Source organism: Aphelocoma coerulescens, chromosome 10 (genome assembly GCF_041296385.1).
Source record: "Aphelocoma coerulescens isolate FSJ_1873_10779 chromosome 10, UR_Acoe_1.0, whole genome shotgun sequence".
NCBI classification, from domain to species: domain Eukaryota; kingdom Metazoa; phylum Chordata; class Aves; order Passeriformes; family Corvidae; genus Aphelocoma; species Aphelocoma coerulescens.
In genome coordinates this window covers 10927059-10944716 of record NC_091024.1, presented here as the reverse complement: position 1 = coordinate 10944716, position 17658 = coordinate 10927059, and the positions used below count along the sequence as shown (strand labels likewise).

At 41.7% G+C, this 17658-nt stretch overlaps 1 protein-coding gene across 11 annotated transcripts in view; it reads left to right on the top strand.

Annotated features, from left to right (window-relative positions):
* The first annotated feature begins 5252 nt into the window (after positions 1 to 5252).
* DENND4A (DENN domain containing 4A) overlaps positions 5253 to 17658 on the top strand; it is a 50870-nt gene continuing 38464 nt past the window's right edge. For 6 of the 11 annotated variants that reach the window (XR_011154183.1, XR_011154182.1, XR_011154181.1 and 3 more), the window contains exons 1-2: positions 5253 to 5426; positions 13455 to 13540. The gene's annotated coding sequence lies outside the window, so the exon portion shown is untranslated. Of the gene's footprint in view, positions 5427 to 5978; positions 6039 to 13454; positions 13541 to 17265; positions 17339 to 17658 lie in introns of those variants that run through there. The other 5 variants (XM_069025889.1, XM_069025890.1, XM_069025888.1 and 2 more) reach the window with 4 other exon arrangements.

The following is a 17658-nucleotide window of genomic DNA, read 5'->3' as shown; positions in this document are numbered from 1 at the left end:
TATAGCTGCTTCTCTTGAGAATCTCAGTAGTGTTCTACAAACATTAATTAAGCCTAATAGTACTCCTGAGAAGTGGTTAAGTGATAGATATACTTCACCCACCGTGATATAAGCAATCTCTAGAAAAAAATACAAAAACCTTAAACAGTAGGACTACACAAGAGTTTAGAGCCTGAAGTATCCCAGTCAGGCAAAATGGTGGTGAAGGTTTAGCTATGTGGAATACAATTGCAAAGCCTGGCCATGATTCAAAGATGAATAAAAGTGCAAATAATAAGGAACTCTTCACCAGAGATTTCTAGTGAAGGAAAGTTGTTTTCTACCTGATGTGAGAGGAGATACCCACAGTATCATGTGGTGTGGCTCTGGTGGTGAATTGGATACTGATTCAGAGGAAAACTGCTGTTTGCAGAAATCACCCCCAGATGGGCCAAAGAGCAGGCATCCACATGGAACATTTAAGGCTGATGCATGAACAGCAGGGATAGCAGTTAAGTCCTTCTCTCACCCCTGAGGGAACAGGAGCTGCTGAAAATAGCAACAAGCCAGCAGTATCAGTGTGTACATTTACAGCCCCAGACTGTTATTTTTGCTGGCGAATCTGCATGCACAATTTCCTTCCTGATATTACTCCACAAAGAGAAGCTTTTGTTATCTGGCTTTACTGATGACAGCAATACTTAAACCAGGTTAGTGTTGGCACAGACAGCAAGCTGCCTTTGGTAGATGCATTAGGATTTGGGCCATCCTCAAGCAACACTTCTGCTGTCCCATGCTCACAAAATGAGCTGCAAATATTTGTCCAAACTGTACACACTGATCGCTGACTAATGACAGAAGAGGTATGGATGGCATCATTGCTTGACACACCGACCCGCAGCAACACAGCCAAGCACAACTTAACTGTTTTCTTTCTCCCTGACTAACACCAAAGGCCATCCCCTGAGTCTCTTGCCATTTGAAAGCTGGTAGCTGCTGCCATGCTGCAGTGCCTTGTGAATAATTTTAGCAGTTGATGAAGGAAACTTTATGATGTGCAGCCTAAGTCCTTAGATGCACTGAAATCTTGAGGAAGCAAATCAGCACTGGAAAGGGAAATTGTAATAAGTTTGCATCAGATTTTTATTTATAGAAATGACTTGGAAGCAGTTGGATCTCCTCCTTGGGTACATTCTCTTTCCTTTTTGTTTCCCAGCATTTCTGTGCTTTTGGGACCAGAAACTCTCCCATAAATATTGGCAATACATGCTTGCCGAGAAACTCTACCTGCTGGAGAAAAAATCTGCTCATTTTATCCAAGTGGAATGCTTAGATACTGCAATTAGACAATTAGACTTTATCCTTACACATATACACTAACATTCTTTATTTGCATTTGTGAATTGTAATTCATGATACACATGACTCCAGTGCTTCTGCTGAGTTCAGTGGCCTGTGGATCAGGGCTTGTATTTGCTTCATTTCCCCATATTTTTAGCTGCTTTTAATTACTTTACCTAGAGAAGGGGCTAAAAAATATTTTCTTTTTTTGTTTTTAATATATATATGCTATTCTATTTCCTTTTATAATTTATAGTCAGTAGTTTCCCTGGAGTGTAAAAGCTTTTCAGAAATACTATATTTGAATCAGTAAAAGGAAGGGTTGACTGCACTGTTGTACTGCTGCACCATAATATTTAAATACTTTATTTATTTCAAAATCTCTCCTAGAATTTAATCATTCCAAGCAGGGACAGTCTCTTTATGTCAAAAGGGATAAGTTCCAGATTTTCAAATATGCATATACGAAAAAATCCATGGAGACGTTACTTCGTTTCCAGTGTGATTCCAGCTTGCCAAAGGCTCCATTTCACTGCATAACCCTCCGGATGCAGATCCATTACTGCGCCATAAAGTGGGTTACTGGACAGGGTAAGGCAATTCATCTTCTGAAATGCAGAGTCTTGTTTTGCCAGTTACGGAGTTTATAATTATCCATTATCATTATCTTCATAGTTATTTTTACCAAGGTTACAGATAGGTCTATTTGAAAGGTATTCTGTTGGGTTCTCTTGGAGGCTCATCCTTCCCCTCATAGAGGTAGACGAGCAGTGCCCACAGCACAGCCAAGCAAGTTCAAAAGGCATAAAACTGGTGAGAAACCCAACAGATTAAGTCCCAAACTGCACACTTAAGAAACTGAACTAAAATTGTTTTGCCTATGGAAGCCAGTCTCTGCCAGGAAAAACTGGGAATAGTGATAGCTGCCTTTTTTTTTTTTTTTTTAAGCACTGCTGAAGACCCTTGAATTATAAATTGTCAAAGCTCACAATCTTGGGACAAAGCCTCTTAAAATCATGTCCTGGGACAGCAAAGTTCTCCATTTTATTCCTGGCTCTGTCACTGACCATCTGCCACTTGTCTTCTGCCTTGCTTGAGTTTACCCATGTGTAAAATGCACTTAAAATAAGCTAAACCAGACTTTGAAAATTACTTCAGTGCCACAAGCTAGAAATTTGGGGTTGTAACATGGAAAAAAATCGTTCTGTGGTTGCTGGTCCATAGAAAGCCTGCGTGTCTCTCTGGCTGCACTCCGGGGGAGGCTAAATCTGGCTGCCAGGGCTCCACCCTGCACTTGAGAGGCAGCAGAATCCCACATTAAGCGTGCTTGGTGCCTGCCCACTGCACTACATGCAATTGTTAATTTGTGTAATTAGCTTACTATGCACAACAAGAATCTGATCCAACACTAACTGGAATTAATAAGTAGACTTCAGTGACTTGATGATCTTGGGCTTGGGTCTTCATGTGCAAGTAGAGCTCCTCGCTCAGAGATCCCGAAAATCCCTGGGAAGGGAAAGGCTTTGTCTGACTGACACATAGACACATCTCTGTGCAATGAGCCTGGCAGGAGCTGGGCACACAGTAAATCTGTCTCTGACTGTACAGTAGCACTATTCACTGATGCTGCTCTTTATTCACAAATAAATACAGCACTATAGTCACAATTTTTCATAGGCCCTTTCACACGTGGCTTTAGAAGAGTCTTAAAGTGGAAAATTGATGACAAGCTATGCAGGAAAGCTTCGTGGCGAGATTTGTTAGGAAAGGTGACTTGATAAAAGTGGTGACAAGCTAGTAACGAAATGGAACATTGCAATTAAATGTGCTGGTGGGGAAGAAAGTATGCCACAGCCAAGAGCATGAGCAGCAGGTAGGTCAGGGAGAGAAAGCAGCAGAGGCTTGATGGAACAGGGTGGGAAGGGGGGGAGATGTAGGAACAAGAAAGACAGGACAGAGATAAGCACTGTTAGCTGTGATGGCAGGATTGGGCAGAAACTACTTTGGTGTTTGCATCAAGCCTTGCAGAGAGAGATCCCTGTCCCTGACCGCAATTTGTTGACATTGACACAATGTGTAATTAAATGCAGATAGTCCTAGAAGGACAGAAATGGTGGAGGGAAACAAATTGACAGCAAAACAAAGACATCTACACAAAGTTTTACTTATAAAAGAGCTGCAAAGTATGAAAAATGCCAGAGAGTACTTAAGAATTCTGTTTCTCTAAAATGAGTTTCCTTTAGAAATAGTCTAGAATATTTTAATGGCTATGAACTTAAACCCTGCAACGAGAGCTATTCATACATCAGTGCAGGGATTTTGCTCAGTATACAGGCAGCTGTAACAATACTCTTAGAAACAGGAACAGACCCATTAATCTTGGATGTTAACGCTGAAGCCTACATGAAATTTATGCCTACATGAAAAATGAGCAAGGGCAGAGAACACAGAACAGTTTGCATATCAAAAATTACTAACACTAGCCAGAAGATGGACTTCATTATTGCTATTTATTTGAAAAGCACTTCCAAGATTAGAATATATCAGAAATTGATTTAGAAAAGTTTCTACCAGCACACAAAATAATTTAAGGACATGCTACAGGACACAGAGCATCTTGCTGCAGTGACTAGTGAGATTCTGGGTTCTTGGTCTCTCACCACACTGTGTATTGTCGGGAGAACCAAGTTCTTTATGGGTGTGGCTAGAAATGCATTTCAGGTAGAAACACAAGGAATGAGCAATATTCTTGTACTCCCTGACACATTCCTTACTCGGATTGCTGCCTGTTGAGAAAAAAAAAAGAGACAGACTCAGCTTCCAAATATCAACCCTGGCAGTGCAGAGCTGTGCCTGCATGTCCAGGCTTGCATATGAGTGCTCCTGTCCAGGTAGACACCAGCTTGTGTCCGCCACCACATTTCCTATATGAGGGCACGAGGAGCAGCATTTCTGCTGTAAGCAATCTAAATAATAAAGGCAGGTGGGGACAGTGTTATTTTACACTTTTTTGGTTTTATATTCTCCTATTTGGTCAGATTTTCAGAGGGATGAGGTAAACCAAGAGAGTAGCTTTGAACATAATCTGAGTATTTACAGTTCAGTTTTTATAAATGCACAGTATTTACAAATTCAGAACTTCATATTAATTTTATGGCTTTTATAACAAGCCACATCTAAACCCTCCAGCCAAACATCCAAAACTGAGGTAAGCCTGAATTCAAACTCAAAATTGTATGGTTGGAGCCTATCCCTAAACAGTACTTTGGTATAAAATTTGGAGACTCAGGGTTGCAGTAGACAAGCTGCCAGAAAAGTAGTATTTATTTCTGTGTCGGTACAGGCAAGAGGACTCGTTCTGTTGCGCTCAGCAACATCTTGACACGCTGCACTAATCTTAGCTGCATGCTCTTAAAAGATTATTTTTGTCTCGGGTTCTTTTTCTAGTCTTTGATGCAACAGCCTGCTGCGGGTTACATCAAGCCTGCAGAAAATCCCTCGATTTTCTCATCCCTTGTTTTCCAGACAGCCGGCACCTCCTCCGGGTCCAGGCGACGGGCGCCGCAGGTGAGCCAAATCCCGGCCTATTTGGGCCGAAGATTAATTTCTGTTTAAATTAAAGATGCTGTCTGGATTAAAAGGCTGAGGTGGGGGGGGAAGCAGAGTCGAGCCCACGGTCTGTGCACTGTTTTACGCGCTTTCACTGAGGGCGCCCCGCTCCCCCCCTTCACAGCTCGGAGCCGCGTTCCGTGAGGGGGAAGGCGGGAGCGGCGGGCCCGCGGTGCGAAGGGAACGCTCAGAGCGGACCCGATGGGCGGCGCGGCACGGCCGCCTCCCCCTCAGCAGCACCGGGACCTGGCGGGCGCCGTTCCGCGCGCCCGCCCCGCCGCGATCACGGGTCGCCGCCCACCTCCCCCGCCCCGTGACAGCCAAGATGGCGGCGGAGGGGAGGGGGGATCCCGCTTGAGCCGCCCACACGGCGGGAGGCGGCGGGGGCGAGCCGGGCTCCGCTGGGATGAGATAAGGATTCGGGCACCGAGTGCGCTGCCTCCCGAACCCCCTTCACTGCCCGCTCCTCGCCCCGGGGAGTGCGGCTCCCGCTTGAGGTGAGGGCGGCGGGGCTGTCACCGCTGCGGGGCGCGGACCGGGGGGGTTCTCCGAGGCGATGCCGCGGGTCGGGTACTGCCGCGTTCCGGGGCCGGCGGGGAAGGGGCGCGGGGCTGTCAGCGGGGGCGGGGAGGCCGGCGCTGGCGGGCCGGGGGCTGAGGCGGCGCGGGGGCGGCGGTAACTTTCTGCTGGGCCGCGGTGGGAGGGGGGAAAACTTTCTCCTTTCTCCTTGTGCTCGTCGGCTCGAGGCTCCCGCCAGCCCCGGCCGGGCCCAAGGGGCTCCCCGGGCTGCGGGGCCCGGGGCTGGCCGAGCCCTCGCCGCCGACCTGCCATGTTGTACGGGCTGCACGCCGGCGGGCCGGGGTGTGTGCGTGTTCCCGAATTCGCGTGTGTGTGTGCGCTCCCCAAATCCCCGAGTGTGCGCGTTCCCCCGATCCGCGTGTGTGAGCGTGTCCCCCAAATCCATGTGCGTTTTTTCCGCGCAGCACCGCTGCGTCAGCCGGAATTGCCCAGTGGTGCTCAGCCCCACGGTGCGCGTTTCTGTCCCGACTTTCCCTTCGGTGGCCTGGGTTACCCTATACCTGGATTAATGTGGCGCGCTGGACACAGTGGTAAAAATTAGCCTTGGCATTTTTATCGTCGCTCTGTCATGAGGTCTGCGTGCAGCACAAGTTGCTGGCCAGGGGATGATGGTATTTAATAACTTCCCAATGGTGGTTGTTATTCTGAAGTTATTTCAAACAGGCTGCATTTAAAAATGTGCCGCTTCTCCTTTGCTAAAAATGGGGTCTTGACTTGCTGCCTAGTTCTGAAACATCATTTTTTTTTAATTAACTGAGTGGAAGTGTGGTGCTCTGGACAGCTTTTTACTTCATTTCACAATTTTTTCTGGAACTGTTGCTCAACTGAAGGTTTCTGAAAAAGTGTTACATTACAGTACATAGTATTTCACTTTTTGAATGATTACACACAAATATTTAATCTTGGCAAGTGTCTGGTGGTTTAGGGAAACTAATTGAGTTAGTCTAGCCAAGGAAGGTCGAGGGGGAGTAAATGGATTATTTCTGGTTTGTGTGTCTAGCATGTAAGTCTTACTTTGTAAGAGTCCCTTGCTTTTCTCATTTTTTTAAAAAAAGTCATATATTTAGAGTACTGGTGAAACTTCATCTTGCTTTTAGAGTATTGAGGAATCTGTAAGTTTTTTAAAAACTAATATTAAAGTGTAACTCTGGTAAAGGGAGCTCTTTTTTAGGTGCTATCGTGACTTGGCATTGAAATAGTTTAATTATCAAAAATAGAGCATTTGAGTTTCTGTGGTTAGCTTTTGAAGAAGGGGAAAACTGCATGGAGCCTTCAAGACAGAACAAAAATGATTAAGCTTCTCTACAGCCTTAAGAGCTTCTGTGATGTACATGTTTTACTTCTGGAAATGTTGGGCTCCAGCTGGATGAGTACTTTCCTCAGGTTTGAGTGGCTTCTGCTTCTTTGTACAGGCTTTACCCAATGGCTTCTGCTTCTTTGGAACAGGCTTTATCCAATGTCTCTTCTAAAAAGTGCATTTGTTAGAAAGTAGCATAAAATATAAGATCTGCTTCTGCAAGCAGTAAGACAAAAAGCACCAGGACTTTTTCTTTAAACAGGGACTTACTTAGAAATGTTTTCACAGTATTTGAGATTTTCATAGATCTGAGTATTCATATTTTTTGTAGCTGTGTGGTTGCAGGTTTGTGTTTCTGGTGAGCAGCTTGTTCTATATGACTTGACACCAGTATGGTGCTTAATGGAATTACTATATGTGTTAATGGCAATATTAGCAGTTGTCTAGTTGATATAGCCAGAGTTAATTATTAGTTAGAAAAAGCACAAATATTGACATAGCCTGGCACACTCTATAGGGCTCAGGTGAACAGAGCTGATGCAGGTCAAGCCTTAGAAACAGTGTAAATAACCTGCTTCTATTTAAAATATGTGCTTGAAAGGGAAAGTAGAAAGGTGGAGAGTAAAGCCTGCTGGTCCTTAAAGGGAGTGAGGTTGTAACTAATACAACTCTTCTGTGTGACAAAAAAGAATTGTGGGCACCACCACTGCCAGAGGCCAGTCTGTCAGTTTTTAATCTGCAAGATTTTGCATTGAGGGTTTACTAATTTCTAGGTTAATTCCTACTGTAGTGTGTGATAGCTGGAAAAAACTGTCTTGTGACTCTTCTGAGAGGAAGACAATTCCTAGACCAAGCTGAATGGGATTTGATGACCTTGAGGTTTTAATAGGGGAAAAAGAAATTTGCAGCATCACTTAAATATTCAACATCCTTTTTTATTTCCATCATGCTCCCTAGCAGATGAGCTGCAGTTAGTTTTGCAAGTCATAGTAGCCTAAAATGCTTTTTATAACAGTAGCTGCATAAACATTTGTGCTTCCTGGCCAAACACAAGCAGGTTGTGGAATGGAATAGTACAATAGGTACTTAGTCAAAAGCTTTCTCAATCTTATCTCCTGAAATGAAGACTTGCAGAAAGCCTTCTTTCCGTTTCTTGTCCTTTCTTCAACTATGACCTGAGTTTTTAAATACGGTGTTAACATGACCAGAACTTTAGAGGCCAAATGTTGCCCAATTTATGTTGGATTAAATAATAAGAAGTGAGTATAGCCTTGCAGTGTTGTTCAAATGTATGTTTGGGGTATTGATGATTTCCAACTATGTTGCTATCTGACAGAGCATTTCAGTAGTGAAGGTTTTCATACACATGTGGCTGTAAAACTGAGGTATATTTCTGAAGTTTCCTGGAAAGAACTGTAATACTGAATAATGCTAATAATGAAAGAACCAAAAAAAGACAACAAAAAATTCCTGTACAAGTGCCTTAAGAAAGCATGATGCAATTTGTGGTGATTGGTGTATTTCCAGTATGTTTATCTTGCTTGTTACAGTATTTTAATCAGGCTTCTCTGGGATGTATTCAAATTTTAAACTTTTGTTAAACTGACTCATAAAAAACCCAAACAAAAAAAGCTCAAAATCCAAATCAAGCTATTCCATCCACCACATTGCAATCCCCCTCCAAAAGCAAACCTGTAAAAATGTAGGACCTTTGAAGAAAGTTTAGGTTGAGCTTGCCCTTGTGCAAGGGTGCAGGTGTGGTTTGGGGGACTGAGATTACCTGTCCCTTGTCCTTCTGCTGTAGCTTCACTGGATGGTGACAAGAGCACAGAAAAGGCCCTTGGTCTCTGCACTTATATATCAATTCTGAATGTAAATAATATTTGCTACTGCAGACACAAATCATGATATAGTTTTCTGCCATACTAAGAGCAGCTTAGAGCTATCCTGTGGAGTTAAAGCCAGCTGTGCCTTGTTTTAATTGAGGAATAGCCAGCAGATAGGGGATGAAGATGTGTAAGCTGTGAATGCATCACCACTGTTCAACTAGTGTTAAAAATCAGCTGTTTCTAACACTGGTACTGACCAATTAATTACTTGAAGTGATTGAAGTTCTCTGCTATATGGCATAATAATCCTTGGATATTTTCTGCTGTCCTTCAGTTCAGGTTTAGTCTATGCCTAGTCTAAAAGTTTGGTCTGTGCCTGCTCTGGAAATAGGCTGCTGATGCTTATTAAGTGCTCCCACAGACTCCAGAGTCAAAATTAAACCATGCAGGGAAGGCTGTGTGGGGCAGTGATGCCAAGAGATTTGATCTATAACACTCATTTCAGTAGCAGTCTGTGATGCAGAACTAGTCACTGGTAGTTCCCTAAAGAGCTCAGAAACAGTACCAGGAGGAAATTGAGAAGTGGAAATGAAAGACTTCAGAAAGTGTTGACTGGCCCAACTATTTTAAATGGTGTATTTTTACCTTTTCAATATATTAGATGTAAGATACATTGCATTATCTAATATATAGATGAAAAATGTATATATATCTAATGGATATATTAGATAATGGTTACTGTAGAGGCTGAAATAGAATGAACTAAGTAATAATGGGAAGGGAGTGAAAGGAGGAGGAACTGTGGTCTAAAAATAGGATGAGAAGAGTAAGGAGTGTGCTAGAGGTAAGTTAGCCAGTTATATCCTCCCTGTTTAATGCTTACTGTAAGTCTGAACTTTTAAAAATCTGGGTCAGGAAAATCATTAATGCTAATTAATAAAATAATTTCAATTTGGCCATCTGAAATGAAAGTGAACAGGCAGTAAGTGTGATGTGTAAGTCCATGTATGTAAATAAAAATGTCCCAAGAGAAAACCCTCACCTTGTGCGCAGGCTTTATGCAAACACAGAGGAGGGCTTTGTGGGCTGGACTCTTGAGTTTTGGTTTTGTCTTGAGCTTCAGAAGAAACTTGTGGGCCTAAGCAATTATTCTCAGAATTCCTAACTTGCCAAGATCAGGGTCAGCAGTAGTTACCTTGGCATATCATTGCTCTTCAGCTAATTTACGGTGATTTTTGGGAGGGGACCCTAATGTTGTTTTCCATTGCTTTGCTGGCTGGGATACTGTCCCATCAATGTATGGTAGTTGATCAATATATTTGTAGCTGAGCTGGTAGTGGTACTTGCACACTTATTTTTCTGTGAAATAGATGCTGAACATTTTGGTAACTGGATGTAGAGATTTGCTGGATGAGGGAGGTATAAGTGAGTGTTATCCCTCCATTAAGCCTTTCCAGTGGGGTGTAGATGATCTGCAGGCAGCAGTTACAGCCCTGCAGATGCAGTCTGTGCATGGCTGTCCCTGTCTATAATTTGCAGTGTGGTTGAGTCCAGTTTTCTCATCCTACAAAACATTTTTGCTAGTCAAAGGGAAAAAAATCGTATAAAGCATTGTAAGTCTCAAAGTGTGTTTTTAAATGTAGCAAAATACATTAGAAACAATCCCCACCTGTCTTTTCTTCCATCACATTGCGAATTCAAAATTTAATTTGGGTAGAGAATGGTTTCAAAACAAAGCTGAGGTTGGCATGTGTGTCCAAATGTGGCAGGGTGAAAGCACTTCTGTCACTCTTGGTTGATGCACTTTGACATTTTCGGTGACAGCTTTTGGGTTTGAAGCTCAATATTGGAAGATTTTCTATTTTCATTTGCCTTTATCTGCTGTGCCAAGAAAAATAGAACATTCTGTTTGGGGGACTTTGCCTTTTAAAAAGTTGTTGTATAGTAAATAGTTGTACAAAAAACATGGATAAGCCACCCTGCTGAACTGTGCTTTGGATGAAGTAATATTTACATTTTATAGTGCTTATTTTGGCTTTTCTCCCCCTGATTTGCTACAATTTGTTTTCTGCATCCCTCCCTACACGGTTGTATTTCAGAAATCCTTTCCATTCTTTGGTGGTGCCTTTTGGCCGTAAATACTGTAATCTAGAAAGAAAAGTGGAAGTTTTAAAACTGGCCCTGTTGAGATTTGTCTCTGTTGTGAATCTTGTGGGATACTTGAACATCACTGTCCTGAATTTTTTGTAGGCAGGGTTGAATTTCATGGGATTTTGCTGTGGCACAACTGGAATGATCACCAAAGGAGCCTGTGCCTTGTTAGACCCTCTTAGTAAACGCTTTGATTTTGAGACTACAAACAGCACTGTTTGTTGTACTGAGAAACAAACAAATAGAACACTTGGTGAGTGAGGGGAAAATGTGTAGAAGATGTGGGATATGCCTGATTCTCCCTCAGGGTGAATGAAGTCCATTCCTTCCTGCCTTCTCTCTGCCACTTATTGTGCTTCCTCCTCTAAGCTTTGATGCTGTAGATGACCAGTTCCTGCTCACTTTACTGTAGTCATCCTGCTGAATCTAGATTAGCCTTTGAATTTAGGCCTAATCTTTCTTGCTTTCTTGGCATTTCTGAACAAGTCTCCTTGTCCCTCAGTTCTTGGCTACATTCCTATTTTCTTCTCCCGAATTCATGGTCTTTTGTTTTGTCCCTGTGCTTTTATCCAGCGCTCTTCTGTTTCCCAGCACCTCTTAGACATCCTTTGTTGCCAAGTTTTCTGAGCTCTCTTGATTATCTCCTCAGCTGTTTGGATCAGAGATGTAAACCATGACTTGGTACAGATGATTGTGCATGGGCCTGCAAAACACTTGGTAGCATTTCCAGTCCTGTGATGCAGGGCAGAAAAATCTTAGGTTTTCTCCTAGGTTTTTTGTGGATTTTTTTCTTTTTTAATAAAAATTGATGCAGCGTCAAAGGGAGCCTAGTGGAGGCTGGTGGCTTCCTGTGAATTATTGTGTTGTCTAACACAATAGTGCAGATGTGTGCAGTAGGGTCTAAAAAATAATGCAACTGATCGCTTTAGCCCTGTTCTCACTGTTGCTGTCATTTGTGTAACTGTAGTAGGAAATGGGAAGAAAAGGTACAGGCAATGTCCTACTAAAAATAAAAATACTATGAGAAGCTCTGTATTTGGGTTTTAATGTAAGTCCTCTGCATCTTGTCTCTTGAAGAAGTAGATCCTTTACTTAGAGGACCAAAAACTATTTGCAAATAAGTTCTGCAAGTAATACAAAATACAGCTGCAAGTATGTTGGCAGCAGTGCTGGCTGTGTTCCTTGTGATGCCTAAATCTATATTTTTTTCTTTCATTTAAGTCTCCTCATTGGTTTTCCAGAGAGTTGGCTAGAAAAGAATCTATTTGAAGTGTCCATGGGGAGATTAGTCATGTGTTAATGCTGTGAAATTCTTGGACTTTTTTTCAGCTGTACTTGAGGTCTGCAGGTGATCCCAAAATTTATAATTTCTGGCACTCCTGGAAACTTGATATTAATGATTGTATAGTTGGAGAAAATTATGTTGTACTACTGCTGCATGCTCTCTTTTTAGTCTTGTATGAAAATGTTCAAGGTCAGATACTGGGAAGTACCTGGCTGTAACTGGTGCAGGTCCATGGTGCTGTGTAGGTTAGAGAGACCTGCACCAGGGCTGGATTCACTCTCTGGGCTGTCAGAGTAGTGAGCTAACAGTGCTGATTGCTCCTGTGTGATCTTGAAGAAATGGTCTTGTACATTGGGTTATGAACAGAACCTTGAACTTTGTGATCCCAAAAAAACGATTCTGATAATCTAATTCCCCAGATTTTTCCGCTTCAGGAATGGAAGCAAATATTTCATGGTTTGCATCAGCCCTCCTGGGATGTGTTTCTTCCCAGCCTCTCTTATGTTACACTTTGTTTGCTGCAGTCTTCTCATGGTAATCTTCTGAGAGTGTTTCCCAGTCTTGGGGAATAGAAGCTTCCTTTAAACAGAGTTCACTTTTGACTACAGCCTTGCTGGTGCTAATGAGTTGTTCTGGGAGCCCAGAGTCTGAGTGTCTCCAGTGAGGCGCTGTCCTCAGTCCTGTGGTGCAAAACTGCTGCTTCAAAATGCTCAGATGTAGCACAGGCTCCTGGGCTTGCAAGTGCCTCAGTGTAAAACACAAGCTCAAGCTGTCTGTGGTGATACCAATGTTTAAAAGTGGCCATGCTGATGTTCACCATATCTAAAGAAAAATTATGTATTGTGGCAGTAAGGGGCAAGATGACTATCACCCACTGCAAGAGGAATTGGGGTAAGGTGGCCAAATGGAAGAGTATGTGTGTTTTGCTGATTGTGGAGTAAGAAGGATTTGCTTAAATATCCGAGTCTTGCAAAGAAAAATGGTTTCAAGTAGACTTTGAAGGGTTCTTGGGCTGAGAGAGCACTTTGATAGCTGGCTAACACCTAGGAATGGACACAGAAAGTATTGATTGTCAGAAAATAATGGAAGAGTTGAAGTAATTTGGGTGGCTGGATCATCTTTGATTTATTTTGGTTTAAAGCATTAGGCGTTGTTTGCATTCTTAAAATATCCATGCAGCATAAAACTTGATATTTTGTTTCTTAGCTTTAAAGTCTGGTTTAATTTACTTTTTTTAGTGAAGTGATATGTAACTTTATCTTAGCAAGGAGTCCTACCGCAATCCACAGTGTTCATTTCGTGTGACCGGTGCAGTGAAGTGTGCAGAAAGTAAGTTTCAACAAATGTGTACATTGTTTGATTCTTATTTTTACTGTTTCTATAGGGAATGAAACTTTAACAAGAAGTCTATGTTAAAGCCTGGCTGACAGCAAGAGAGGCAGAGTGTAGAAGCAATGCCCTGATGAAAAGGTAGGGAACACATTGGTAGAGTTGGCAAAAAGCTTGTGTTCTGCCTTGGGAATTCCTGTGAAATTAGAGGGCTTCTGCTTTGTTCCCAGGATTGTTTGCTTGCTATGAAGAAAATACAGGGGGGAAAAGGCTTATCTGACAATTTTGCCAGGCAATTTTGGCAGTACAGAGATGGGGTGAAGTTTTTTCCTTGTGTAACTGCAGTTACTCACATGCCTTGAGACTGTTGAACTCCCATGGGATTTGTGTGGTGTTATGTCTGAGAACTGGTTCTGAGTAGCTCTGGCAGGACTGACTTACCCAGTTAACTTTGCTTTGCTCTTGTATGCCCAGCTGACCCTCTGTGGGGAGGTTACTTCAACAGGCTAATGTAGCAATGCACATATGAGATGCTGGGGGCTGTTAGAACTTTACTGACAATTTTTAATAATTAGCCTCTGATTTGTGTCTCTGTTAATCTGTTCTTCGTGTTCCTTCGAAGGAAATAACTTAGAATGTTACTGTATGATTAATATTTTAAAAAAAAATCTACAGCTTTGAACTGTTTTAAAAAAGGTTGCAGAGCCCTGCACTGGTTTCCAGCCCACTGCAGGAGATATTTGTTGCTTGTTTATACATGATCACCTGGTTTAGACAGCAAATGGATCTAATAAGGAACTCAAATTAATAAGCAATTTAATATTCTCAAAGAAAAATGCAGGAAGGAATGAGAATGACAACAAGGCAGATTAAAAGATTACAAGGCAGTTGTTGTATTTGTCTGCCAGAGGTGGACTGGCAGAAACTCTTCTAATGGAGTCAGATGGTCCTTACTGCTGTCTGGGAAAGTTGGCTCCTGGAAAGAAACTGGCATGGCTGGAGCAGTTCTTCTGGTCTGGAGCCACTTAAAAGTTACCTCTACAAAATTCTGTGGGTAGGAGCAGGTTGTAGGAATTGGATCAGTATTTTTTTCCTTGCAAATGTTGTAGTGCATCTGTAGTAAACTGTACTTTGGGAAGCATCGTGCCTGTTCCTGCTGCACAGATGGAATTTATGGCACATCCACATCAGTTCTGGTCATGTGATGGAGAAAAGCTGATGTGTGCTTTCCTCTTCTAGTATTTGAATGAGGAATGTGATCTGTTTAAAAAAGCTTGGACACTGAATGAGTTATAACAGTGGTGACAAGCAGCAAAAATCTTTAATTAGTATTTCCTAAACGTTTATGAAAAAATAGGATGTTAGAAAATTACATTGAATAAACAGTGAAACTGTGTTACCCTTTGTCTTTCAGCAGAGCAATCAAGCTAATAGTTTGTGGATTTGAGAGAGTATCTGATTGTTTCCCCTGTTCCCATATTTTTAGAAATTACAAAAAGCCCTCTCATCTATGTAGTCATAATTTGCAAAGTGTGTTTAATTTTTTTACATGTGACTTTGCTATTTGCAAGGATATTTTGGTTCTCTCTGATCTTTATGGTGTTCAATTTAATGGCTGTCATATGATTAATGCCAATATAAAAATAATTATCATGAGATGGCTCAAAGACCATATATTGCACTTATTTCCGGGGACTTTTGTAAGAGGTTATGGTTATGATCCCATGGCACTGTCTTCAAAGTGCAGCCTTTTGTCCCCAGATTACTGAAGTGTAGAGAGGCAATGGAAGCTTCTCAGTGTGGCACTCTTAATTGTGGAATTTCATCTGGAACCAGCTGCTTCAAGCAACCCTCTTGTGCAGTGTGACTTTTTCTGCAGTGTTTTTCATGTTTGTTTGGTTTGGGTTTTTTTTTCTCCTCAAAGTTTACTTGCAGTATGGTGTGATGATGTAGGCAGCATTCCTGACCTCCCACATTACAATCCAAGGGGTGGAGTGGAGACCCCATGGCCAGGCTCTGTTGAAACCATTGCAGAGGAGGGAACTCTGGGACTTTCTAGCTGATAGAGCCACACAGCAGCTGAAGACCAAGGGAGATAAGGAAAGCTATCCTGCTGTGGAATCAGCAGCTGTGGAGAAATCTCTCTCCTTGGACTGACACATGTCCCCATCCCAAGGTTATCTCAGGTACTATCCTGAGATTCATGCCTGCACGGGACAACCACTTACTCACTAAGATGTATGACTAAAGTCACTGTGGAATAGCTTCATGGTAAGAAATTTCTACAGAAATTCTTCATCAGTTTATGTGAAATGCTCTTCACAGAATGATTATTTGTCACTGAGTTAGCTTGAAATTTATGCCTTCTTTCTGGGGTCTGTTAACATAAAATTTGCATAAATCTGCTCTTCCGGTAACCAGATCTTGAACATTTGAGTATCACAGTAGCTCTAGTAAAGTCTAAGTCAGCCTTAGACTAAAATACCACTGAAGTTTATCTTTTGCATTTTATTGCATTTTTAGCTGCAAGCTTTTGTATCAAAAGACAAAAATCATATCCTCATAGAATCCCTGAATGGTTTGGGTTGGAAGGGACCTTAAATCCCATCTCATTCCACCTCCTCCCATGGGCAGGGACACCTTCCACTATCCCAGGCTGCTCCAAGCCCCGTCCAACCTGGCCTTGGACACTTGCAGGTATGGGGCAAATATGAAAGGATAATACATCATCAGCCAGGCCTTTTTTTTTCCTCTCTTCTGTAAAATCTGCATTAAATTATGAAACTCTTGCTGACTTGTGTATTATGTGCTATAACCTTAGGAAGCAAATCTGTCTGATAGCAGGTGTTTGTATGTAGGGGATTCTAATTTTAACTGCCTCTAAATGAGGAGAGCTCGTCCCAGTTTTTCTTGAAAGTGCTTTTGGGAATAAATGAATGTTTGAATTTAAGACTTTTGGTATAAACTTTATATGGAATAATGGTGAGGTTTAAATGGTGTAAAGGTATGGTTCTTCAATATTATATATATATATACACACATTATTCTGTTTATTTGTAATGCTGTCTTGGCTGATTAAACTGGAGTAGTGCTGTTAATACACTGGAGTTATAAGTCTTGCTTGCAGTTTTAACAGCCATCATTTGTATAGTTTTTGATTAGTAAAGTGTTACTTTCATTTCATCCTAACAGGCATCATGAATCACTCCAGAAATCAGTGTAGTTTTGTGAAATGGTGCTGGTGAGAAAAGGAAAAAAACCTTAATGTTACAACAGCTATAATGTAGTCTTACAGAGAGTTGTTAATGTAACAAAATACTTAGAACTTCAGTCATATTAGCTGAAAGATGTCATTATCTGGTCTTATGCCAGAGTTTAAGGATACTTTGTTAAACATCTCCTCTCCATGCATTTGTTCCCAGCCTGCCTGCGTTTGCTGGAGCCAGATGGACAGTGAGATAATAGGCGGCACATGCAGAGGTTGAGTTTGTGTGTCTTTGAATATATCACTCAGGGAGGAGTTTGAATTTGTAGTCATTACTTTCATATATATGCTGAGTAACATATTCCAGATGTTTTTGAAATAACTGAATTTAGGTTAAACTAAGCTCAGTTTTGTAACTGCATTCTCTCTTCAAACACAAGCTTAATAGTTATTTTCAAGTTGTTACTCTCCTATATATTGATGATTGTTTCCCAGTAATCATGTTTGCTGAAGTGTCCCATAGGGCTTATTAACCGTATAGAAAAAAATAAAAGCTAAATAATTTGGGGTTTCTTCTTGGCATTTTCTAGAACAATGTAAATAAGCATAAAATAAAAATCTTCACTCACTTCCTTGCAGCTTTAGAAGCTTGTCAAGCCAGTCCAGCAAAACATAACCATCCTAGAAAATAAGAGCAGGAAGAGGGAATTGCCTCTCTTGTGCTGGTGGATGAGGTTGGTAGAGGTGATCAGGCACAGCCTGACATTCTTCCTGCTTGAGCAGGGGCTGGTGCTGGAAATCTGAGGCCAGCTGGGAACAATTTGATTAAATGCACATTATCAACTTGGGATATAATTTTCCAAATTACAGTAAGAAATGTCTGAATTTATTATGTTTTAACAAAAATTCTTGGTCAAATCCAAGAATCACGATGGCATTAAGTTTGAGAAGTCTTAATCCTTGCTGCTTAGAGCAAAAAATAAAGGGAGATGAAGCAAAGGGAATAAAAGTTACGTGAAAACTGAAGTCTTGTACCAACCATTCAAACTGTTTT